This window comes from Passer domesticus, chromosome 4, assembly GCF_036417665.1.
Source record: "Passer domesticus isolate bPasDom1 chromosome 4, bPasDom1.hap1, whole genome shotgun sequence".
NCBI classification, from domain to species: Eukaryota; Metazoa; Chordata; class Aves; order Passeriformes; family Passeridae; genus Passer; species Passer domesticus.
In genome coordinates, this window is record NC_087477.1 from 67,994,765 (window position 1) to 68,021,449 (window position 26,685).

Below are 26,685 nucleotides of genomic sequence, written 5' to 3' on the forward strand. Positions count from 1 at the left end.
ATTAACAAGTAATTTTATTAACAAGCTTTGAATCAACATGTCTGTTGTGCCCTCGTGGAAATCTCCTAGAATTGATTAAAGCAAGCTAAGGATTAAGCTGGTGATTTATTGACAAGAAGAATGTCACCTTTATCTACAAGCAGGGGTGTTTGTCTCAGCTGAAGTGTTCCCAGTGTGTTTCACATCTTTTTTTGCCCACTACCTTTCATTTCTCCCATTCTGAAACATAAAATAAAAGGGTATTCTTCAATCTGGGTATGAGCTGGGGTAATCGTAGGAATGGGAGCTGCATCTATCTGCAGGGTCACACATTTTCTTAGGCTGATTAAAACAAAGTTTGAAACAAACTCACACCCAGCCAACAAAATAACAAAAAGAACCCAACATAAGGGGAAAGGGCCTTTTTAATTTTTTTTTCTCTTTTCCCCAATGTGTGGCTCAAAAGCCAGAGGTACAAAAAATAGTTTATTTCACCAGAAACTTGACACAGAAAAAGTTGATGCCATCTGGCTTCATTCAGCTAATAATTGTTATATTGGTTTACAAAGCTCTGGTGGACCATTGCTGCTGAAAAAGGCACTTTAATCATATGTGTTCCCACATCACTTAAAACACAGCAGTGGTGATTCATCAAAATGCAAATCAGTCAGGAAGGCTATAATAACAGCATAAAGGAAAGTGATTTTAAGCTCCTATGAATCACAGCACTGGGTATCTTATGTGTGATATTTTTTTGCAATAATATGTTTGACTGCACTTTGCACTAGGCTAGCTGATTTCCCATAGGCTGTGTTTCATGGCAATGTCCAATATAACCTGCACAAAATAGAAAGCAGATATGAAGGACATTTAAAGGAGAGTGAGGAGAACTTGCAAAAATCTGCCAGCTGAGCAAGCTGACTTTTCTTTATAATTCATAAAATAAAGTGTCCTCAGCTGATGAGCCTAGCCCATTTATACTTTAATTTTTTTCTATAGTGAAGGATGAACTATATCTTTGAACATGAAAACTTATTGAACATTTATTCCATTCACAAAAGTTCTTGCTACAATCAAAATACTGAAAATATTTACAGACAGAATTTAAAATGTCCTTTTTCCATTCACTTTTCATTCACAGTTTTACTAGAAATCCATATTTCATGGCTATTCTAAAGGCATGTTATTCATCCTGCTTTTTATTAAGAACAGGTCTAGACTCATTATTTTAGTCAACAATCTATTTGCAATGATCAAATCTGTACAGCAGGAACCAGCAGATGCTTTTGGTTTCCACAGTGTCACACCCTAAAAATTAAATTCTAGCTTCAGCTATAGGACTGTTGACATGGTGAAGCAATGCCATTGATTTCACAGAACCTTCCTCAAAATAATACTGGTCCCACACTGCAGTGTAGTTTGGAATCAAAATTACACTTTGGTGAATCCTTTTATTAATTTTGTTTGAAATATCTGAAAAACAAAGTATTGTATAGCTGATTTCTGAAATCCAGAGACCTTTCAGAGGGGTACCAGACAGTGTCTAGAAATAATATTAGCTCTGAGGCTTGCAAACAAGAGCTGCTCATGAACATAACACCCTAGTAGTGATAAAATATGACAGCAGGGAAGAAGGATTCCAAATGGTTTCACACTTCCTGTCTTAACTATTATGCTTTGGAAACAAGACTACAACAGTTTTTTCCTCAGAGGATGTCTAAAGCATTCAGTCAGGAAAAATCAGATGGACAAGCAGACTCTCACTCCAGGGAGCTGTAACAATGAATTACTTCTGAAATCTTTTGACAGATAGAAAAATGTAGGCTTGTGCTTTGTTTTAGACCACTGAGTCCTCTACACGGTTCATTTCTGTGGTGAAGGGTGTGAAGTGTTTGATCCTTGTTTGTAAATCCAAACTCTGCAGCAATGGCAATAGTCACCACCCACTGATCATCCAAGTTAATTGTTCCTTTTCCACAGTGGTACTATCTGCAATAACAGCCTTCAAAGGATGTACCAAAAACTTTAACAAATGCAGATTGTGTTTGATCTAGTCTGCTCCGTGCAGAAGTCAGGTTTTGTGAGTTTTGTGAAGACCATTTGTCCAGTAAAACTGAAAACAAAAAAAAAAAGAAAAAGAAAAAAAAACAAACAGGAAAGGGATAGGAAAAGGGAAAGTGGAAGGGAAAAAAGCGAAATGAAAAAAAGTATTCTAATTGTTTCATAGCTCTCAGAATAAAAAGGTTGAATTCTGCATAGGATCTATGACATAAAAAAACCATCAACAATTACGATATTTTTTTTTAATTAAATATATTATAAGCCTTAGTCACTCACTCTCTTGTACTTTCTAAAATAAATATACATTTGTCTTTATGTTCCTGTTTATACCATCGAGCATTCTGGTCTTTCTGACAATCAGGACTTTTTCATTTACTTGAACTGTTTGGAAATGGATAGTTTGTACTTCATGCAAATGCAGATCAAAAAAAATTACGCCTCAGGAAACAAAGTTTAAAGTACTTAATTTCAGGCATAGAAGCACAAGGCCATCCAAGCTTGCAAAGGAATAGCAAGTTATATTACAGCTTGCTTATTCAGTTGGACTTCAGGGCACATTTAATCATTTCCCCTACAGATTTTGCCTACACTGCAACAAAAATATGCACAGTATGTCAGGGGCGCTTCATTCCTGCATGGGACTGACAGCCCTGGCTAGAAATCTCTAAGGTGATTTCTGCTTGCCATGTCAGGGCCTGGACCACATCCTACATCTCATATGTGTAAGGCTGATCAAACTGCAGTCACAAACAAGGAAAAGTGGTCTGAGGTAGAAAGAGAATGGAAGAGTGACCACAAGTGTAGAGTCATCCCATTTTCTGTCCTTAATTTGACTTTTAATTCACATTTCTCAATAAAAGTAAAATGCTGGTACATACTACATTTCTCAGCTTTTCTAAGAAATGTGCTTCTGTTCTCACTACTTTTAAGACCACTGATAAGGATTAGCACAAAAGGTTTAGGGTGTGTGGAATAGAAGGGAAATTCCTTGCTTTCTAGCTACCTACTCAAAATATTTCAGTTTTTCCTAGAAAATCATGACATGTGAGGACACACAAACCAAAAGCAAAATACTAGAAGTCTTCACTTGGAGAGTTTAGCAGGTATCAGCATCATTGTCCTTAAGATTGCATGACTTAAAGGCACATTCCTAAGTTACAGCTGCAGTGGAAGACATTGGAAAACTGAGAAATCTTTGACTACAAAAGATGGAACTCTGGCAAAACATGGGATTTATGGCACATAAAACCTTCAGTATTTGGCACAAAATGGCTTCAAATGGCACAAAAATACTTCTGAATTTTTAAGCTTTCCAAAGAATAAGCTATATTTTGTTTCTTTTTCTGTAATTACATTTGCTTCTGCTTGAAACATTTCCCATGCGTCTCCTGAAAAAAAGACATTATACAGTGATTTAAATTTAGTCATGCAACTAGATCCAAAAAGACTTGCAAATCTTCCTAATTACAAGTACTTTCTCAATTTTTTTACCAACATAGTAAAAAAGGTGTTTTTTTTCATTTATGGATCTCTTAAAAAAAAAAAGTTGGCGTCAGACAGACACTTCAGCAAAGACAAGAAATATGTGACAATTAGTGAGCTAATACACTACACTTTTACTTTGCTAATTAAAACTACAGCAATGCAATAATTAAATTAAGGTCTCTACTGAAATTGAATCAATATACCAATAGATTAAGTAATCAAATTAATAGCAAGTAATCAAATCAAATTAACCAATTGGCACCACAGTGAATTATTGTATATTGGTATTTTCTGTGAAGACTTTAAGGAGAAAATACCTCCTGAGTGAAAATCAGGGGTTTTTTTCCAGAAAAGCTGAGAAAAAAAGATTGTGACTTATAGGAATTTTTGCCAAGAAATTTTTCTCAAACACTCAGCTGAGCTAAGAGCTATTAGAACAACAGTCAAAAAAACCACTCTTTTATCATGCATATAATGACAAACCAGGCATATTCTTTTCCATACTTGCATTGTTAAGGGCAATTATCACACTGCTTTCAGCATCTTAAAAATATCTTGGATTTTTTAATTTCAAAGAATTGGAGAATCAATATGTGATCAAAATTCATACTAATGTCTGTTGATAAAACATGAGCTGCTTTTACATTTATCAGAATTCTACTCAGAATTAAGCGATTTTCCCAGCTGTTATCAAATTTCTGCTTAATACTTCACATGATTAAGCACCTTAGTTCTTCAAATGCTGTATCTTTCGTTAATTCCTAGCAAGCAACCCCAGGAGAACCAGTTTGTTCTAAAACCCCAGTTGTTTCGTTTTCTAATTCAGAGACATTGTTTATTTCAAATCACTTCCTCTGCAATAGTTGTTTTCTTCAGTCAAATCGTGCGATGAGGAGCCCTGCTGCTCTTGCTGCCTGAAGGTCACAGGGTTGTGTGGGAGAGAATTTACCATGGAAGAAACAATCCAGCTTTACCTGGGTGACAGCAATTATGCAGAATAACAAAAGGAGAAGTTAAGTTACAAGATGAGAACTCTAATACATTCTCCCCAGGGTCTGCCACTCACTCAGCCATGAGAAAAACAATACCAGACTTCATTTTAGCAGTTACGTCTCTATATTGCTGAGAGAGCAAAGCCTATATGATACACACAGCACACTTTGTTGCTTTACTTCCCGGGTGTCTGCTCCTCAGGTTGCCTCCTCTTAGCCTGTCATTCCTTGGAAGAATCAATTTTTAATTTAAGTGTCCCCATGAATAGATAGTGAAGTCATAACTTTCTTCAAAAGGCCAAACTTGGGCACACCTTTAACCTGAAGTGAAAGAGAAATGTGGGAAAACGTATGGAGCAACATTCACAGTATATTAACATCCAGATCAAGACACAGAAATGTTACTGGGGAGAGGATTGTGGAGGCCATGGACTCTTCAACCCTCACAATAGGAGAGGTGCAGTAGGGGGGACAACACATTGTCTTGATTTGGGTAGGCACTTCAGGAGGAAATACTTGGAGGAGGTACTCACCCACACACATTCCCCACAGCCATTCCCATTAAGTCCTGAATCTAACTGAAAAGTGAGTTACAAATGAAAAATAAATGTACCTCCTGTGTACACAAAAACATCTCCTGTGTTTCATGTGTGAAAGATGTCCAAGGGTGGAATTCATTTATTTTCTTAGGTTGTTTTTTTGCATTTTTTATTACCTTCAGGCATTTTTGACCATTTAAAAAGTAGGTAATTTTTTGCCACTTCTCTCAGGTTGCAATTCCCTCCCTAGCCCTGAATATATTTTAATCGCTCCACAAATATAAATTAAAATCATATGTAAGAATATCAACAATAATAGGCACTATTTCCAAGCTTGAAAAAGTGAGACTTATAAAGGTCAAGATGTTGCCCAAAAATGTGTTGGTTCCATGAAACAAATTTCAGTGTCCCTTGACAGAAAATGAAGCATTCTGGTATGTAATCTTGTCTCTAAACAACAACAAAAGAGAAATAATTATCTGAAGATCCCATTACACAATTACTCAGACTATTTCTTTATCCCTTTATCAACCACTATTGAGTAAGGCACAAGCTAAAGGCAATGGGCAATCTAAGCAAAAGAACTCTCAGATCTTTATGTGGCAGTCAAACACTGCTTTATTTTATGCAATGATTATAATGATTTCTTCTCTCATCAAATTAATAAGAATATGCAAATATGGGTATAAATTCCCTGTTGGAGAATATACTTAGATGGTAAATCATCTATGGAAGTCTTCCACAAAATACACCTTGGATAAAAATGTTTTTCCTTCATGGATGATTAAGTAAGATGCATAGTAGAAAATATCAATACTTTGGATAAGTTTAGTTTGCTTTTATTTTGCATAAAGTCTTTCTCTATACCCATTGGTATGTATAGAAATAAACACATTAGTCTTGAATTTCAAGAGGGAAATACTCTGGAACTCAGCAATTTTATTGGTTTTTACTGTTGTTTGATGGGGCTTTTTCATTCTCTATATACTGATTAAATTAACAAAAAATAATGCACTGGAAATCCTGTATTTTAGTCCAGATTTTCAAATTTTGGGCATCTTTTGAGGAATACCACTGAAATATGTGTTTAACTTATCAATTTTGAAAATGAGAAGTATGTCTTTTTCTAAGGGCAATTTGGTCTGTGTTGTTGTAAGTAATAAGTCAAAGTGCCAGAAATCTATGGCCTTGTCTAAGATCTGTTCAAAAGACAATGAAGATTTCAGTGGGCTTCCTCCAAGTTTAGCAAGAAACTCTTGGGAATATTCATATTCCCAGTAAGCTGTAAAAACTCTCTTCAATAGCACCTTATTTCTGTTAAATTTCATCATTCTGCTAAACTTTGCTCTCTTATTTTAATAATTTTACAAAGATATGAAATATTTTTATTTTATTTTTCTTATTCTTCCTGGTTCCACTACTTATTTTCATCAAATAGAATGGCATACTTTATGTGGATACTTCCTTTCTCTACTTTTTTGCCTACTTTTGTTCCTTAGGTGGTTAAAAATGGAGATTGAAAACTTTTCATTATTTCATTCTCAACTAGAAGCTTTTCCTAATGACATTTGCACCTGTGTCATGAGTCATTAGAGAAATCCTGACCACAAACATCAATAATCTGAAAGGCAATCAGAAAACACCTGAGGTAAAGGTGCATTCTCGGCTTTCATTAGAAAATTATGTTTAGACCTTTCACTGAATGCTTCAGAGGGAATGAAAAAAGTTTTCCCGATGTTTTGCAAAACACCTTGCATTTAACAAATATGTTTATGCATGTGTTGCATGAATATATATGTTCACATCTTTAGAATTATGTTATATATATACATATTAAAACATACTAATCACCAAATACCCTGGGACAAGTTCCTGGCAGGTAGCATTGTAATATTATTCATCTTCTGACATTAAGTGGCATCCTCAAGTCCAAGCCTGCTGATGGAACAAGCTGTACTCAAGAGAACACAGTCCCTGCTACAATATGGTCTTGGCAACAACTGCTCTGGTAAACAGCAAATACATCACGACCAAGTTAATTGGAGTCTCTGGGAGTGGGATAAGTGAGCTGGGACTCAAACAGTGCCATTAAGATGTTTAAGTTACCTATGAGCATTTTAATCACATGGCCAGTAGAAACCTGTTTTCTGGAACCAGTATGGTTCTGGTGAACACAACAACACAATTAAGTTACTGGGCTTTTCCTATAGCAGCTGCTCTGCATTACGACTCTTGTTGCCACTTTACTCTCTGAGCAGTGTAAAACAATGGGTCATTTCTTCATCTGATGTAAACTGCTGTTCACCACCAATTTAAGACAGCGTAAAGCAGTGGAACCACACATGTGTACACCAAAGACCTGGTGTAAAATCATCATACCACAGAAACAGTCTCTCATTCCAATCTCAATGAAGAATTCTTGTATTTTCTTCAGAGTCATTCTATCTGCCCTGCAAAATGTATGAATATTCAGCTCAGAAGCAATCTCTCAGGATTTCTCACATTTGGGAGAAAACCTTTGTCCTTAGGAAAAAATATTTTTCAGCTGCTGTTTTCTCAAAGGTCTAAGGTTATAGGAAAATTTCTATTATTGCCTGTAAGGATCCAGTATAGGAAACCCATCCCTCTGCTGTTCCTAAACATTTAGCAGAGCATGACACATATTTCTCCAGGGACAAATAGCTTCTAAACTGAGCTGCTGTTCTCAATCGTCCTCTGGAAGACACATAAATGCACATATATTTTTGGTCCCTACCATTTCCCCTTGTACACCTATAATAGTTAAAAAGTAGGGGAAATATTCTCCTAAATAAGACTCCTGAACTAGATGGTTAAACAGAAAATTATATAAAAGGAATATCCTGTACTGCTTCTATATTTGGAAGGTCAAAATATATTGTATTATTAAACTTGTAAGTTTAAAAAAATCCAAAAAACATGTAGGTAAATATTCCAGGTCATTTATAAAAATGGGTTTTTACTTATTTCAACTTTTAAGAATTTTTGCATGTGCAAATGAGTGAGAAAGAGGTGACAAGTAAAAAGCCATTACTTGAAAAATGAGGGAGAGAGTATTTTAACTTGTAGTATTTATTGTTCTTACTTTGTGATTTATTGTTTTAAAGATAACATTCTCCACTAGACTTTTGCTTGAAGCTGCATTTATATAATTATTATGTTTGCAGTAAACACATGCACAGCAAGCACTTTCAGTGATATATCGAATAGGAGAAAATCATCTTTGCAAGGAAATTTGCTTTCCTGGAAACAGCTAAGACTGTGTAAATATTTAACTGTAATTATGCTAAAGCACCATTCTTTTATGCCACAGTCACTCACAAAATACAATCCTATAAAATGCCTTTCTCAAGATTTGTTACATGCTGGCTTTCGGTCTTATGGGAACAAATCTCTCTTACTGCTATTGATCTGTTCTTTAAATTATTCTCCCATGAGGCTTTCAAGTAAGAGCATCTTTTCCTTGAATCTCTTTGTATTTTTAATTGGCTTATGTTTGTTTAAACAAAATCGCACCAGCGCCTTAGGCTGCAGCCATCAACTCATTGCATTCAAAACCAGACATACTGTACTCTAGCAGCCTTCACTTCTGTCCTCTACTGGACTCATCTCTTTGGGGATGAAATCTGTCACAAGGACAAACAAAAAAAAAAAAAAAAAAAAAAGGCATACAAAATTGCCTTTGGATTGGGTTGCCAGGGACATAGCTGGGATTTGCATAATGCTGTTAGAGTCCTAAAGATGAAAGGAAGGGTGGACTGTGCCATTTGTCTGCAAGTCCTGGCTAGCAGGTGGTGAGTAGACACTGCCCCAGGAGGAGTGCTGGAGAGATGGTGCCTCAGGCAGCCCAGACCTTCCTTCCCACATCTGAGTGTGGGGAGAGGCTTTGTGCACTTTTCTCTGACACCATGGCACCATGCCTTTCGCCCGTCCTAGTCCCCCAGGTGAAGTGAGGCAGTCAGTGCAGCAGACTCAGCTTTCCCCTAAACCCTGTTCATCAGGGGATGAGTGAGTGGTTCCCAAGCTCCCCTCACTGAAGGCAGCACAGGAACTGCTATTGTCTGCTGTCCGTGTGCCACTGTGCAAAGAGAAAGAAGTTCTTATTTCCACTTTACCCCTCCTTGGCTGAGTAAAGAGGGTTAAGAGCCAGAACACAAAATAGAATAGAGAGTATGGGTGGCTAATGCAATACCAAAAAGCATTTCTTGTCATTGTAGTTTATGCTTATGTACTTTGATCCCAGATTATTTTTGAATAGTGTGAAGTGAGGCATTTTCAAGGATTTTTAACTTTATCCCATTCTTTTAACTATTTCCAGTCAATTACCAGCTGCTAAAGCACTTTTCTTCTTCTGTGACATAAATACAAGAGGAAGGAAATACAGGTTTGCTCATATTCTATTATATTTTAGTTGAAACTGGTATAAAGCCAAGTCTTTATAAGTCACACGGGCATGATAACTATACAGCCTGACTTGGGCTTTATAGCCCACACCCCAGTACAGTCTCACACAGCACTGCCTTCAGTCCATGGTAATAATCAGTCCATAAAAACCCTTTCACCTGGGTGCAAGCCTGTTGTGCAGATGCTCCTTTTCTCCTCATGACCTTATCCCTTCCATGCAGCAGGGTAGCTATTGTAGATGGGACACCTTCTCCCACATGTCCCCTTATCAAGCCTTAGATCTCTCTTTTTATACTCACTCAGTATCTTACAAACAGATTGAGACACAACTAGGGATAGTAATATCTTTCAAGACAAATAAAAGCACACCTAGCATGAACTTCCAGAAGATATAGACTCCTTGCTCTGTAGACAAGCACTGAAAGACATCGCTGATTACTGATATTATCTGAACTAAAAATGTTTCTAGCACCAACTGTTCTGCCAGCCTCTTGGTTATCTCCATTCAACCCAAGCTTAAGAATACTCAAACTCCTTATTTTTATTAGGACTAACCACTGAAGTTTTCTATTGAACTATTCACCACAAATAGTTAAGTTCATGCAGTGGAATGAGAGGTATTATTGAGCCACTGCTTTGGAGGACAGGACATTGCTGGGCTCTGCAAGTGCTCCATTGTGGTTTCCCACAACCAGCATCATGTCATAGAAGCAGAGAATCAGAATAGCTATTGGAAGGGACCTTACAGGTCATTTAGTTCCAACTCTTCTGCCATGGACAGGGACACCTTCCACTATACCATGTGTCATCAGACATTACATGAGCAGAAATTAAAAGAGTAGAAAAATTAGTCAAAAATAAGGCTAATTGCTCATAGCCATAGTATTAGAATGGAACAGCATTCAGACAAACTAATTGATTGATTTAGAATAGCCAAAGGAGTAGCTATTCTAGTAGGAGTAGCTGTACTTGCTTGGGCAGCCAGTGGTAGACTTGCAGAAGTTGCTTTCACTGCACATTGGGGAAAGAGTTCAAACCAGATCAATGACAGAGAAAAACTAAAGCAAACAACAGAAGGTCTAACAGAAGGTTTACTCTGAAATTCTCAGCATCCAGAACTCCAACACCCTGCAGTCCTGAACCCACCAGCTGTGCATTCTGGGGCAGGAAGGGCACACTGCACTGCAGAGAGCAGCCAGAATCACAGGCTCTCCCCAGTGCCTCTCCAGCCTAGCAGGGCAACTATTCTTCTATCTTTGGTTATGTCTGAAAGTAGCAAGTAATATTCATATTTTCCCCACAATCTCGGCTGAAATATTCAAATAGGTCTTACTGGATTTACACACTACACAAGTGTGAAACTCCCCACGCCAACCAGGGAATTTATAGATGAAACACTGAAACTGTGACATAACCCAAACCATTAAGAGAAAATTCTAAAACTTTTCAATGCTTGCAGATCAGTCAGTTTTCAGGTATGCATGGATGACTAAAGGTCTTTTCACAAATAACAGAAACCACAAGTGACAATGCAAATTCACCATCAAAAGTGAGATTAATCAGAACAGGTTGGTAGACATGTAAGTATAAGAAGAAAAATTGAACTGCCTTCAGGAGGTGTTTTGCAAGCTATGAGATATTAACTAAATCATACAAATAAAAAATATACTTGGGAAATTACATTCACAGGTACTTCTTGAGGTTTTTTTGTGATATTGTCACATGAACAATTAATAATTTTGTATTTCCTGTTAAAAAAACACAGGACAAAGAGAAGACCACTAATATTTTTCAATTAACAGTAGAATGCAGCATTAAACAAATTTTATCTCAGAGCTCTAGATGCAAAAACATTCCTCTTCATTATTATCCTGATTTCAGATCTTTTGTTATCCTTCTTCACATGCTATCATCTAAATAAAATCATTCCAAACTTTTCTGGTGAAAATAGGGTTGATATAAACATTGTTAGTGTCATGCGTTGAAACTTAGAAGTGAAGACTTAATTTAATGTTGCGTCTTAAATTAAAGACCTGGAATCTGTTTTCTCAATGGCAGAGTCAGTGTCTCCCAAGATGCAAAAATCCCACAGAATACTTGAAAGAAGCAGCCAGAATGAGACCATTTCATAGTCAAATTTACAAAGGAAGTGGCAAATATGACTACTTTGTTGTAAAGTCTGAATTAAGATAAATTTTTGAATCTTATAGTGTCAACTTACACTGCTTCCAGCATTTGCCAGTTTCAAAATTCTTTGTAAGACTGGTTACTAATTAAAGTGTGAATTCTTTACGTAAAGTAACCATCTTAGTGACACAAAGATGAAAAAATATATTGGAAAAGGTTATGAGAAATATTTTGTGTTGTCATCTTGAAAATACACAGATGACAGTGAAAATTCTTATACCTCCGAAAGATTCTGACTACAACTATTGCTTCAATCATACTTTTTTCTAATGTATTCATTAACAAAAGGGCTTCTAATGCATTTATTTTAAAAAATCCATTTCCTAAGGAAGAGTTTTGAATGTACCAATATAAGTGATATAGGCAGAGAAAAAGTATTTTATAGAAACGTGAGCTTTGGAAGTGTCTTAGTTAAGATTTAAAAAGAAGTGCTGCTTATCAGCTGATGACTATTGAGCTGGATGCAGATGGTTAAAGTGACAAGAGGCTGCCCAGGGATATGGTTGCCTCCAAGACAAGTGACACAGAGGGCATACCCCAGCAGCACTAACACAAGAGGGAAAAAAAAGATGCCCTCTGGTAAATGTGTCACTGACCATTGTCATGTTCTATGCATTTTAGTCTTCTCTATCCAGTTTTATTTCCTTCTCCAGTTCTTATCTATACTGATGTTTACCCTTGAAATTTTGATCTATCAGATCAATGAGAGCTGATTTAAGAGGTCACAGCATTGTGATAAAAGTGAGATTTAGCATTTTCAGCAGTCCTAAAAAGCAAATGCTCAATATTATAGGTCATACTGGAAGTTCAGTGGGCTATCCAACTCAGCTGAGATGTAGCATAAGCAAAGGAGCTAAAGCTTTGAACTGACTGTCATTACAACTGTGCATATGTTCACCATTATGTTAAACAACTGACTGACTCAGGAGCAGGGTATTTTTAATACACTAAGCTCCAGGGAGCTCAGAATCTATCTAAAACAAAGGCGAAGGATTAAGAATCTAAGCTGAGGGATCAGACCAGCAAATTACTCTCACACCCTTTACTATTACTTCAGTGTCAACCAATGAAGAACATGTACTACAACTTTTACTTAATTTTCTCCTCCACAACTCTTTCCATTACTAGATTATGTGTCCATCTTGCATATGCCAAGTGGATTTTTGAGGAAACACTTGGCTGCTAAATGTGCATGCCTGTTATGGTCAAGAAGGTTTCCACATACATAGCCTCTACTAATCAGTATTTTTTTCACATCCAATTTAATTTCAACATGGATAGCAGATAAAATTGGTCTAATTCCAAGTGTAGATGTGCTGATTTTGGCTGGACTACTTTTCTTCACAGTGGCTGGTATGGGGCTATGTTTTGAATTTGAGATGAACACAGGATTGATAATGCAGAGATGTGTTTGTTATTGCTGAGCAGGGCTCACACAAGGCCTCCTCTGCTTTTGCACTGCCACACTGGTGAGGAGGCTGACAGTGCGTGAGAAGCTGGGAGGACACACAGCCAGGACAGGTGACACAAAGTGACCAAAGAAATATTCCAGACCATGTGACATCATGTCAGCGTATAAAGTAGGGGAAGAAGGAGGAAGAACGGGACATTTGGAGTGATGGTGTTTGTTTTCCTGTCACTGGTATGGGTGATGGATCCCTGCTTTCCTGGGGATGGCTGAACACCTGCCTGTCTGTGGGGAACAGTGAATTCATTCTTTCTTTTGCCTTGCTTGTGTGCACTGCTTTTTCATTTCTTATTAAACTATCTGTATCCACCCAGGAGCTTTCCAGCTTTTACTCTTCTGGTTCTTCCCCCATTCCTGCTGGTAGGGGAGTGAGTGAGAGCCTGTGCAGGCCTTGGCAGCTGGCTGAGGTTAAACCCCAATCATAGAGAAACACCTTTCTTTTCCCCAAGATTCAGTTTTTCCATATTTTCTGTTCATAGGTTATACTTTTAAATATATGCACCACATTAATATAAACAGAGACTGCCATTTTAACCAGAATTAAATCTGAAAATTAACTGGTACAAATTAAGAATAGCAGGTAGATGGAAGCCTCACAGAAAATTTAGATTGCCTAAATATAGTGAAAATTTAAACTAGAGTCACTACTGAAGTAAAGGAAATAAAAATATCTGCCATTGAAGCTAATGCAGACAAAACCTCTGTTTACTGCTTCAAATTGCTGTTCAGCTGTAAATACATTAATTTTTTTTTTCTCCCAATCAAATATTATTCTTCACTGGATCAGTGTTTTTATTTTCATTGGTAACAATGGTAGCAGTTGAGTAAACACAACCCACAGTACCAAAGTCTTATGTCTACAAATATCATGGACGTTTAGAAAAACGCTTCATCAATTCTGTTCTTGTGAAAATTATTACCTTGTGAACAAAAGCATCTGTGGAAACCAAGAAATATGAGATAAACCCAATGAGAGTTTAAAAGAAAAATAAATAAAATAAAATCTTTTGCTTGAGTTGAATACTGTCCATTCAAGATCTACAACAATTAAGTCTTTCAACTCAAATGAAATTATAATCAATGGTCATCACCCACTTTATATTTTACTAAATCTTGCTTTGAAGTGGTTTCAATTGCATATGCTTAATAAAAGCAAGTTTTAAGCACCTTCTTGTTATGTCTGCTGTAAAAGAAAAGCAGATGGGAACAGAATGCTTAAAGATAACCGAATAGAAACATTTATTTAGAAAATTATTTTTTGTTCATGGTAAATCAAGCCTATTAAAAGTACTAAGGAAGTGTCATTCTTGGATTAGTATTCATTTGTCTTTGTTGATTTCAATTTCTAAAGTCTGATCACTGCATTTGGTCACCAAAAACAAAAATTCATTATTGGTGATGAAGGATGCTACTCACTCAAACCTTGCAAGGGGTTTACATCCCTTACAGATGGAGGAGGTGGGAAAGATTGTGAGGGGGATGTTGCAGAAAGTGGCAGAGTGCTGAGGGCAGAAAATTTTAGAGTGAACTATAAGGTAGAGAGCAATGATAGGCAATTTGCAGCTTAAGAGTTTGCTCAGAAAGAGAAGTAAAAATCTTTAGACAAGCTCAGATAAGAGAATTATGTTTAAGTTGAGGAAGTGAGTTTATTCCAGATGTGTTTGACAGCATGAGAACAGAAATGGAAGTAGTGCTTTTGGTAAGGAGCCAGTACTGGGGATTAGTCAGGTGGAGAGCGCTGAGAGGGGAGTGAGGAGCTGAGAGCACAAGGGTGGGAAGAATTGAAAATACAGGCTCTGGCATCAAGCAAAGGGAATGAAAACAAAGAGGAAAGGAAAGGAATTAAAGAAGCAGAGAAATCAAAGGGAGGTTTAAGAGCAAAGCCAGCTTTGGTAGAGATCACAAGGAACGAATAAAACCAAGAAGGAAAGGAGAATAAGAGCTACTGAGAGAGTGATGCTGGTAGTTGTGAGGAGGGAATAAAAGGACTGGAGATGATTTGGGGGTAGGTTTCAATACATGAAGATGAATCTCTCAGACTTTCCCACGTTATGCCCTGCAGAAAGGGTTTTGGGATTGCTGCTTGTCCTGCATATGTGCAGTTAGTTATGTCAGCCTATCTGATTTTGGATGTATTTTTCCTTGGGTTTTTTCTCAAGCCTACCATCTAAGGACTTTATAACAGTGTCATTTTTTCAGGTACAGCCTTCCTTGTTCCTCCTTTTTAGTATATGGTCAGTACATGCAGTTTGCATGTATATTGTTTGCTGCCAGCCTGCTTCAAGCCAGGTGACCCCAAGAAGCATTTAAAGGATCAGCAATTTTTCTGCCCTGGGAAAGCCTTGGAATCAGAGTTATATCTTAAGGCAGAGGTGGCTGACCTGGGCAATAAAATACACATGCAGTTCACAAAAGAGGAGGTGGTATGTCTTCTGAATAGCTTTTCTGGAAGGTAGGTAATTAATATACTTACACCCACGTTTGTCTTTGCATAGATTACAGAACTATATCACCTTGCATGCATGCCCATGCGATCTATAGGCTACCAACCAATGTTGAGGGTATTGCACTTCAGGCACATCTAAGCTCAAGACAGCAATTGCTTTTCTAGAGAGAAGTAAACTCCCTGAGCTTAGAGTGAACTCTTTTATCAAGCAGGAAATTTATAGCAATACTGAAATGAGATTCTGCTGTCAGAAGAAGGGGTAATGCACCCTCACCTTGATATCTGGACACCTAGATATCTTCACAGAAATATTAAAAATGTGGGAGACTTAATTATGGGAAAAGTCTAAGTCTCAGTGTTCATTGGTTTAGACAGTTGTTGACATCAAAGATAAAATAGCTTGTGAGCCCTCTGGTGGTAATTATTTTTTTATTTCTTAGATATTAGCAGTACTCTGCCATAGCAACAACATGTAAAAGTACTTGGATATATATTCAGTGGTGTGTATTGCTATACATATTTACCTAAAAATACACATAAATATAAATACACAGGATCAATTAGCGTGAGACAAGAGTATCATGAGTTCTATCTATGCTATTGTTAAAAGAAAAATAAGTCCCTACTCTGATCTCAAGGAAAAAAAAATGTAAAATTAATTCCCTATAAGGTTCTGAAGAGATTTGACAAATATAAGTACTTACAAATATGACAAGAAATACTTTACAATTTCTCTAAATCACAGGACATTTCTACTTAATATAGTAACAGTCACAGCTTTCTGTTAGTTTCCATTTTTCCTTACAACTGCAAAACTGGAATGTATCAAAAATTCTTTTCCTATGCTGAAGAATTTCATAATATCACCATGTTAAAGATATACAGACATTTTAACCTTAAGAAACCAAGAAGAAACTAAAAGAATGACATACTGTTCTTAAGTTTGTTCCCAGAAAATTTCAATTAAGATATAAATAAAACTCCAAGCTTGCTAAAGTAATTCATTTTTCGCTTGTCATTATCATCCCTTTAGCTATCTTGTGGGGTAAAATTAATATTTTAGGTGTTACTCTTTGACAAGGATAATAACCAAGTTTCATTTTAAGAATATTCTTTGTTGTTATAAATGATAGGAGATTCCTGGTTTAAATTTAAACGTTGAATGGTAATACTTCAACAATTACTATTGACAGTAGAGAGAGGAACTCAGTCATAAGGGAATTTTCATAATATCTCTCTTTTGGATGTATTTAAGTATCATTTGTCTCTAGGAGAAGCTCTAAATGGTATAAGTTTTCAAATTCTTTCATATTTTCACCTCATTAAAAAACCCTCAACATATTAATCAAAAAAACAGGTGACCAAAGAGTATAACTAAGTTGTTACGTACACATAGGGTTTGGAGGGATTTTCACTGCCATAATCTTTCATTTATGGCTTTCATTTGTAGGATTTGGCACATAGCATTACTCTTGAAAATTGACAAATTTGCTTGACTCTAATCATCCATTTCCTATTGTCCAGTGCAGGTGTTCCATTTTCTGGCACAAGGAAGGTTTGAAATGTCAGTGCTGTGCATTTCATTTAATGCTCCACTATGTTTTTTGTCCACTGGGAGTCAGGAGTGGTGAGTAGTTACACCTCCCCAAAGAGCTCTAGGAAAAAACAACATCTCATGAGGATGCCCCTGAACTTCTGGACTGCATTGCACTGTGGTGCAGCTGTGCTTTTTCTTTTCCTTTGGACGGGAAGAAAATAAATGTATTCCTGGAACTGCAGTGCCTTTAGAGCTCCCGTTCTGTTCCAAGAGGGAATATTTGGTATCAGACCATCACTGAGGCAGCCCTCTTTCCCATCCATGCTCTACACTGTTTAAGGTCTGCCACTGTTTAAGGTCTGCCATTGCTACCACTACAGTGGGTAGTTATTGCTAAACTAATTCAAATAGATTTTACCACTGGAACATGTAATGCAGAAATGAACATTTCTGGATGCCCCTTTTAGCCTTTTCAGTATACTTATGGGTGTTTTTGGGAAACCATTAGTCACTAGTCTAAAGACTTTGGTGAATTTGCTTTTCATTTGGTCTCTAATCTCTGTACATTAATCAATGAATCTGCAAAACAAATTAATATTCCTGGATTATATCCCAAAGATAATCCCCAAAAGTTTACATCCCTGCTCTTTCAGAGTACCAAGTTCTTTTTCAGTGTTGTGGTTTAAGTCCAGCCAGCCCCTAAGCTCTAAGCAGCCTCTCACTAACTCCCCCACCAGTGAGATCCAGGAGGCAAAGGGAAGGGTAAAACATGGAAAACTCATGGGCTGAGATAAAGACAGCAATCACACAAGAAAAACAAAACAATTAGTAGACAATAATTCACTTCTGCCTTTGGGGAGGAAGGTGTGCAGCCATGCCCAGGAGAGCAGGGCTCCATCACATACTGCATTACTTGGGAAGACCAATGCCATCATTCCAAACATCCCCCCTTCCTCATTCTTCCCCCCACTTTATATACTGAGTAAGATGGTCTGGAATAGTCCTTGGTCAGTTTGGGTCACCTGACTGTGATGTGCATTCTGACTGTGTCTGTTCCCACCCTCCCACGTACCTTCAGTCACCTCATCAGTGTGGCAGTGCAAAAAGCAAGAAAGGCCTTGGCTCTGTGCAAGCCCTGCTCAGCAAAACCAGAAACATTTCTATATTATCAACCCTGTGGTCACTATAAAAACTAGACACAGCCACATGTCAGCCACTCTGATGAAAATTAATTCTACCACAGCCAAAACTAGCACAGTTAGTTAAGTATTAAGTAGAAAATAAAACATGGCTGCAGTCATGACAGTTTGCACAGGACACAAAAATGTTGAGAAATGAAGTTAGATTCTTAGAACAGTAGTGATAGCCCTGACCTTTGAATTTGAAATTTTGACAGATTATTTCACTGAGTTCATGTCTCCACCACTCTTAGTGCAAGGTTATTTCTTTTTTTTCAGACAAAATAGCACACCTATCTTCTCACATCTATCTCATGCCACCTAAATGTTTAAGTATTAAATATATGTTAAAAGTTAAGAACTATATTGAAAACATTGAGCAAATTTCATTGAAATACTGGCTACATGACCAGTGTACTGTATGTGACTTCCTTACAAATGATTTAGAGTTATTTTGGAATACCATTTGTGAAATAAATGGATATGGGCTTAATTTAGTAAAGCAGTCATTTGTCTCCCACAACTCCAAACTGGAAATCAAAATACAATAAAATATAGAACAGTTATTAAATCCAGATGGATCTTCAGCTGGAAGCAAGTCCTGTAGTAATGGCAGCCTTTAAGTGACACAGTCAACTTTAAACAACTGAAAATGTTTTATATATATTTTTTTTTGTAAGTAACAACTTATTAAATTAAAAATACAGAACAAAGGAGTTTTCTTAATTTTTTATATTATTTTGTGGTGTTTACATTTCTGACAGTCATTTTTACTGTTTCTTCTCTGTAACAACTTACCATAACTGTGTTTTATTTCCCTAATTTCAAATTCTTCATTCTGAGATCCAATAGGACTTACATAAACTTACATAAATATATAAAGACTTACATCTTAATATGTGTACAGAAGTGCCTAGTGGGAATTTAGGCCCACAATTGTTTTGTTTTAAAAAGAAAAAGCCCAGTAGAAGTTCACAGTTCAAATTTTACCAAATAACTTTATTTGTCCCTCTGTACTCACAGAGTTGCAGCAGCATTCTCTACAACAACCCTTAAAGATAGATTGCAGGTTTTAATTCCTGCCTGGAAATGCAAGATACTTTAATCCATTGTTAAGTTCTACCAAAAGTGCTCTCTAATAACTTTTTTAAGACACAATATTGTTAGGCTTATTTGTTGAGATATTAATAGTAAGCTGTGTGCTGCTAGAAGTGTCAGGAGACTGTCCAACATCTTGCTATGATATGACACCACATTTTCATCCCTCATGCGCTGTGACAGAAAGAAACTGGGGACAGTGGAGTGGCTTCAGATGGCACAATACATACAGCTTTTGAACCCATGCAATAGTTCATTTTTGTGCACTACTTTTGCAATGGAAACATTTGTGTTGGGAATGGGTCACTATAAAATCATCATAACTGTCAGAAGTCCTCCATAGCATAGGATTTAGCACCACTGAAAATCAAGTCACCTCTGCACACAAAGAAACTATCAAGATCTTTCCTTTGATATTTTCTCTTAGAACCACCTAGGTTTCTCCTGAGCTACAGTACTAGGTTTTCTTGTCACTTCAGAAGCTTTAGAGGTGCATAGGATTATCACAAACAGATGGCAGCCAGTGAGACACATTGCATCAGACCTTCCTTCTCATTTCTTGGAATAGGAGTCCAATAAAGAAGTCACAACTCGGCACTTCCTAGGAAATGATATACATTATCCTCAAATAAAATTTCAGAAGCCAAAAAAGAAAGGCATGGATATTGAACTTTCTCTTTGCTGCATCACTCAACAAAATTCCCTCTTTCTTTGTGTACATATTTACATTGTTAGGAGCAAAGGAACATATTAGTTACCCAGAAGATCCATTTCAGTTCCTACCTTGTCTAGCTGAGGAAGTGTTTGAGCCACATGTGGTTGACCACATCCTTTCTCTTACGCTAAGGGATGATGAAGGAGCACATCTGGATTCAAAATTTCATTTTCACCCTCAACATTTTTGTATTAGCACACTGTCATACTTAATATAAATTGGAAAACACTTAGTCCCATAGCACTTGATTTTCTGGAAGAAGACAAAGCATGACATTGTGGAGTCCATAAACAGCAGGGGGTATAATTCATAGTAAAGCTATATAATATGTTCCATATACATTGCAGCTGTTGATAGATTTTATTACATTTCAGTTAAGGGCCTTATTACATTTGCAGGCAAGATTTATTATATTTGGTTGTATTACTTCTAAAGTTCAGGATATTTTCACATTTGTAGCTGGCTTATTTCATCTATGATCACTGAGTTTACATCACAACCTTGTTATAAGTGTAGGTTATGAATAATGTCACCTGTTGTTATGACGCTTGCAGTCAGTTTTCATTACAACTGTTCCTAATACTTCACAATATTTTGCAGGTGCTGGATATTAAATTGCGGTTTTTAAATACATATTTTGAAGTCAACGGAACATAACAGAGAAATGTCTGAAGCAAAGGCTCCTACAAGACAGAAATGATTCTGTTTTTCTACATTTTATAATTTCAACTATGCTAAGATGAAAACATGCTTGCTACAAAAGGCGGAAACAAACATCACCTCAATTTCATGAAACATCTTCAGTGATTTTCCGTGATAGTAAATGTAGAGTTTCAAGAAACACTAATTCAAACTAATGAAATCTCTGAGTTTCAATTGAGGAAAAGATAACCATCTGTTGTTAACTGTTTTTAGAAACCACATTGAACTGCCTAAGACATTCCTTTGTGCATTCACATATTGAAAGTTGTTTCCATCTTGTCTGAGTAGATAACATGAAACAGCTCTAATCCTTTGCAAATTCCTTCTTTCATTTTCCATGCTGAATCAGGTGTGTCCTTGGTATAGGAGTTATTTTCTGCCTGATGATTGGGGCAGAATATGTTCACTAGTGTGTGTACTTAAATGCAGTTTTCAAAGAAATCTGTGAAAACTCTCACATGAATTTAAGTCCTGTCTTGTATGGTACAGAAAAGCAGAAGAGGCATTGTACACACCAAATAAGCAAAACTCTACATATCCTTAAGAATGTGCAATTATGATGGTCTTTTTTTATTAGTTGTACATGTAGCCCTTGGCACAAAGTACTCTATAACAGAACCTGTATGCATCTTCATGGGTTTTAATAATCTGATTAGACTCCAACTGAGATGAAATAAATTAAAATGTTTTTGTTTTGTTTTTTTAACATTGAGTTTTCTAATTGTCTTATTCTTTTAGTTATCTAAATTAAAAACCATGTGGTAAAAACCATAGCCCTGACTATAATCTGGGGACACTTCGCACAAGACCTTCTCTTGAGACCTTATCGAAGAAACAGGATGTCAATACTCATAAAGACAAAAGAAATTAGAAGAAGAAAGTGAAAATCAAAGGCAAAGAGAGGTTGAGATAGGGAAAGATGTTTTATAATTCTGAAATTATGCTGATACGAATACTGTAGGACGCTGAGTAGCAAAGAAACAGAGGAATGAAAATATAGGGAAGTATTTTATTGATTTATCTCGTGTCTGTTTACTTCTTGTGCTAAGGAAAATGTAATTTTGGTGCTATTCTTGAAATATTATAATATCTGATCTAGCAGTTACCTATGGAGATATTTACTAGAATTTAAAATATCCCTGTCCTGGCTTTAAACTGAAAGGCTGCACCCAAAAATACTCAAGAACATCTTGAAAGCGATGAAAAAGAAACTACATTGATCTGGGGAAGCATAAAATCATTTGGGTCTAGTACAATATGACATGCACAAAAAAGCCCGTCATGCATCTCTTCAGAAATGAAAGTTCAGCGAATGGTGCTTTTCCTAGCTTTCATCAGCAGACATTTTTCTCTTTTTTTTTCTTTGTTTTCCTTTCATGAAACTTAAATAATCCTGATTCTGAGCACAAGTTTCAATGCTTATACTTAGGGAAACAGGCTTCACAGAGAACCACTGAGTAGAAGCCCTTCAGAGTGTTACAACCAAAGCAACTTTGCAGACCCAGGCCCTTTGCAGATTAATTTCTTTCACCTAATTAGTAATGCTTCTTTAAAGAATCCTGGTTTTTTGTCCTTTTGCATTCATGGTTTAGCTTGGAACAGGCTTATGTTTTCCAGTTACATGTTCTCCAACAAGCAGAACAATAGAATTTACATCTGAAAAGTTCACAAAGCACTGTGTTGTAGAGTGAATTAATCAGTGACCTTTCACTACCAGAAGTGTGCATGTCCTGATAATGCTGAAAGCCCTTCTGGAGGCAGGCGGAGGGAAATAAAGAACATTGTAAATTAAAGGAGATTGGGACAGGGAGTCTCATTTTCTGTCTTCTGAGTTCAGAGATGACTATATCTCATCTTAAAGACTAGTATTAGCAGGCAATTTTTCACCATGCCCAACATATTTAAATGACATAATTGACAACATTTGTTGAAAGGACTGAAAAAACTGGGATGATAAAACTCTTGCTTGACTAGAGTTTGGTCATTCTAGGTCAAGGTTCAGGTGACACAACAAAGAGCCTGGCACCTAAACTGTGAATAAATGTAACATATTTCAGCTGGGGTGTCTGGTCTTTGAAAAGAGTTTCTACTCTATCATTTTCCCACTATTCTGTATATGATACCATACATCTAAGTTAAAGGTACAACTGCATATTTCCAAGCAATGAAGAAAATAATTGATGTAAATTATAATAAATAAATATAAAATTATAATGCATAATCTGCATAGACTGGATCAATGTCGGTAGGCCAAATGGTTGCAGTAAATTTTACTAAGTGCTGTAGCAAATGTAGGACTTCATGCCTCAGCTGTAGTGCTATTACCATTCTACATCTGTTCCTTGAAAATTGTAAATGGATGTATTTATTTTATCTCAGTGATTAAACTTTTCAGATAAACTGAAGCTTATATATTTTAATTCACATTTTATAATTGAAGGGGGAGGGGAAAACAAGAATATTTCCCCTCTTCAGCTATTCAGCCTCATCTTTGCAATTTGAATTTGCTTGGAAACATAAAGTAATAAAATACTCAAGAAACTTACTAAGTTCATTTCTCAGCTGTAGTGACACAATTACTTTCCAAGTGATTGCAGTAAACTCAAGATCACATCTTGCAGAATTCAGGATTCCCAGGCAAAATGTACCAGCATATACTTTCAATATTCAAGAAAAATTAAAATAGATTTTCGTCTCTCTGTAGGGCCAATATGTAATGGCATTAACACAAACTACTGAGATTACATTCCATGATATATGTACAAGCCATTTGCATCACATTTCCTATTAATACTATAAAACATAGACTCATAGAAGACCGAGTTGGAAGGGGCTCAAGGATCACCCAGTACAACCTTTCTAGGCAAAAGCATGGTCCAGACAAGATGTCCCAGTAGCCTGTCCTACTGAATATTAAAGGTGGGGAATCCATCACTTCCCTGGGAAGATTATTCCAATAGCTGATTGTTTTCATTGAGAATTTTTTTTTCTTTTTCTACCCAATCCAAACCTTCCCAAGAATAACGTGCACCCATTACCCCTTACCTGCTCCTTGTGATTTCTTGTAAAAAAAGGAGTCTTCCTCTTCCTGGTAGCCACCCTGTAAATGGTGGAACATGATGATAAGGTCTCCCCTATGTCTTCCTTTCTCAACACGGAACAAATACAGCTCTCTAAGCCTGCCCACATATTATCTACCCTGCCCATTGGACACTACACACCACGCCTTGGTGGGAAAAGTATTTATGACATTTGAGTCATCACCTTCTGACCAGAAGCTGTAGCAGATGACACAGAAGTTGTTTCCCGACAGAACAAGACAGTGGTTTGGTGCTTGCCAGGAGGTGGCTGGATGAGGCCTTCAATAGCCCCAGAGGCACAGCTGTCACTGCCCAGCTTCCAGTGCTCAGTCAGAACATGGGCTACAGAGCACAACTTCTGAGATGACAATCAGGTTTGTTTCTGGTGATGTCTGAAATGAGACACTCTCAAAAATGTCACAGAATAGGCATCAGATCTTGTGGTTGATCTCTCAAGTCAGTAAATACCTTCTCTACACAGTATTGCAATAGACTTTTTTTTTCTCTGAAATTACTCGTTGCCTACTTTTTATCATAGAAGGGTCACTAAGTCCAATGCTGGGCCACCCTCCAAAAAGCCACAAGTCACCAGTCTGGATGCCAAACTTTGCCAAACACAAGACTTTGCCTCTCTCAGACCCACAACACATGTTGCGATGTAGGACCTCTCACCTAGGACAGCTATCGTGAGCTCATTTACTTCACATTCTCTCCTGCAGGAGACAAGGGCTGTCACTATGGATGTTCAATGCTCTGAACTGTCATAGAGAAGAGTTGTGGTAAAAGGAGAATAGGAAGGTATAATTATAGGATGAGAAATAATAGGATTAACGAAGAGCTAATGTGAAAATAAAAGGAACAGAGCCTTTTATATGAAATATAAAGCTGGAATTCAGTGGCAAGGTATAACAAAGAGAGTTTGAAATGTAAGTATTTTCTAAAAGAGTTATAAGAAAAAAAAGTGTCGAAGAAGTGGAAGAGGAAATTAGAAATATAACCAGAAATGTCAGGTATAATAAATTAATGAATTCTATGTTTTGCAAACTTCTAGAAAAATATTGAGTTGTGTTCAAAATTCAAATTCCAAAGAACAAAATATTTTGGCAACTTTGAGAGGTTTCTTCGAATGAGAGTCTGTCTAGATTCAAAACTCAAAAACTGAACTAAAAAGAGTATTTAGTAAGATACAAAGAAAGCAGCATAGATCTATTTTCTACACCAACAGTGAAAGTATATATAGGAAATTTGAATTTTAGATAAAGGCATTCAGAATAGTTGTTAAAGTGTCTAAACTTCATTAAAATTGTTCCTTGAAACAAAATTACAATTCTGAATTATTTAAAAATCTAATAGCTTTTAAAAACAGAAATTATTAAGATGACTTTTAGTGAAAAATTCTCTTCCCTCAATAAAATGCATGAGAATTTTCAAACATTAGCTTAAAATATATAGCACTAGTCACTTCCCAGGTGCTTTACCTTCAATAGATAGGAATAAACTAACTTTGGATTCTAAGTTCCACTTAAAATATTCTTACATCTGAAAGTCTCATTTGCCAATGTTTTTAAGTGTTGAGGGATATGGATAAGTATCTAGTATGATTGTCAAAAGCCTTTGTTTGGGTTAGACAACTAAAACATTTTGATTTGAAGACATTTTTTTCTTTGAAAAATCTCAAGAGATTTATACTCTCATCATAACTGCCTATAAAACCTATGAAAAACTATTTCAACTGTTCTTTCAAATTTTTATTTACTTGCTTTGAAAAATCTAATCCCAGAGTAAATTCTAGGCGCTCACTTAATAGTGAGGAAAATAAAATATATATTTACAATAAAAATGTTAAAAATCTAATTATGAGCTTGATTTTTCCAAGTTTTTCACTACAGGAATGTTTATTTCAAGAAAGAAAAATAAAAATGTTTACTTAATCAAATAAACCCTTTTTTAAGCTATAAGGAATGGATTTTGATGTTCTAATATATATATGTGTATATAATAATAATAATAATTCTTAAATTCTTCTTTCTTTCATTTTTTCTTTTTTTTTCCAGCATTCATTTTGGTAAAACTGTCATGTCACAGCTGTAAAAGGGCAAGTCTGGAGTCCTGTAGGCAGGATCTTTGCAGGCAGAGCAGGTACTGTCTCTTTGAGATGGCAGGTAAGGCTTCAGACTCCTAAAGACTATCAAGATTCATTTTGTCATATAGCAATCACTGTGCCCACTTATGTAAATGAAAATGTTTCAGACAGACTCAGAGAGCCAAGGGAAGGACAGTCACGTACAAAAAGCAGTGTCATTGCTAACCTCTAAGGTCACACTGTTCTAGTATCCAAGTGTCAGATGACAGTGTGCTGATAAGTAGATCAAAAGCATTACTTTATTATTATATGAACAAATGACTTATCAGTCTTATCTGAGTAACTTTTACACTAATATAAAAGTAAATCCTCTTTTTTTCTGAAGTATTCTGCCTTCAAATCAACCAAGAATATAAGGGAGAAAAAGAGAATTTTTTTTTTTACTCTTGCATGAACTAGTAAAATCAGTCTCTCCTTTTATGCAGGATGCAAGGTGGAAATTAATTGTGTATATCCTGATGTAATGGAATGCACTGAAACAGTAGTGTACATTTATTGAATTTAATCTAGTATTAAATTACTATTATGCTAAAATAGAAAATCCTGTTATAAATTATAGGCATTGTTTTCCCTTCCAGTCCTATTCCTTGCACCAGGTGAAACCTCAAATGCACCCTTGAAAATGTAGGATAGCACATACTATGTGGTAAAGG

The 26,685-nt window shown here is 36.3% G+C and overlaps 2 long non-coding RNA genes across 2 annotated transcripts in view; one reads left to right on the plus strand and one right to left on the minus strand.

Moving 5' to 3' along the window:
* The window catches only part of LOC135299457 (uncharacterized), a 254,349-nt gene that overhangs the window by 129,825 nt on the left and 97,839 nt on the right, over window positions 1-26,685 (minus strand). The window lies entirely within an intron of this gene.
* LOC135300073 (uncharacterized) lies at window positions 13,125-21,545 on the plus strand. The gene is made up of 4 exons (XR_010361951.1): window positions 13,125-13,186; window positions 15,333-15,585; window positions 17,104-17,206; window positions 20,708-21,545. It is a non-coding gene; the product is annotated as an uncharacterized LOC135300073 (long non-coding RNA).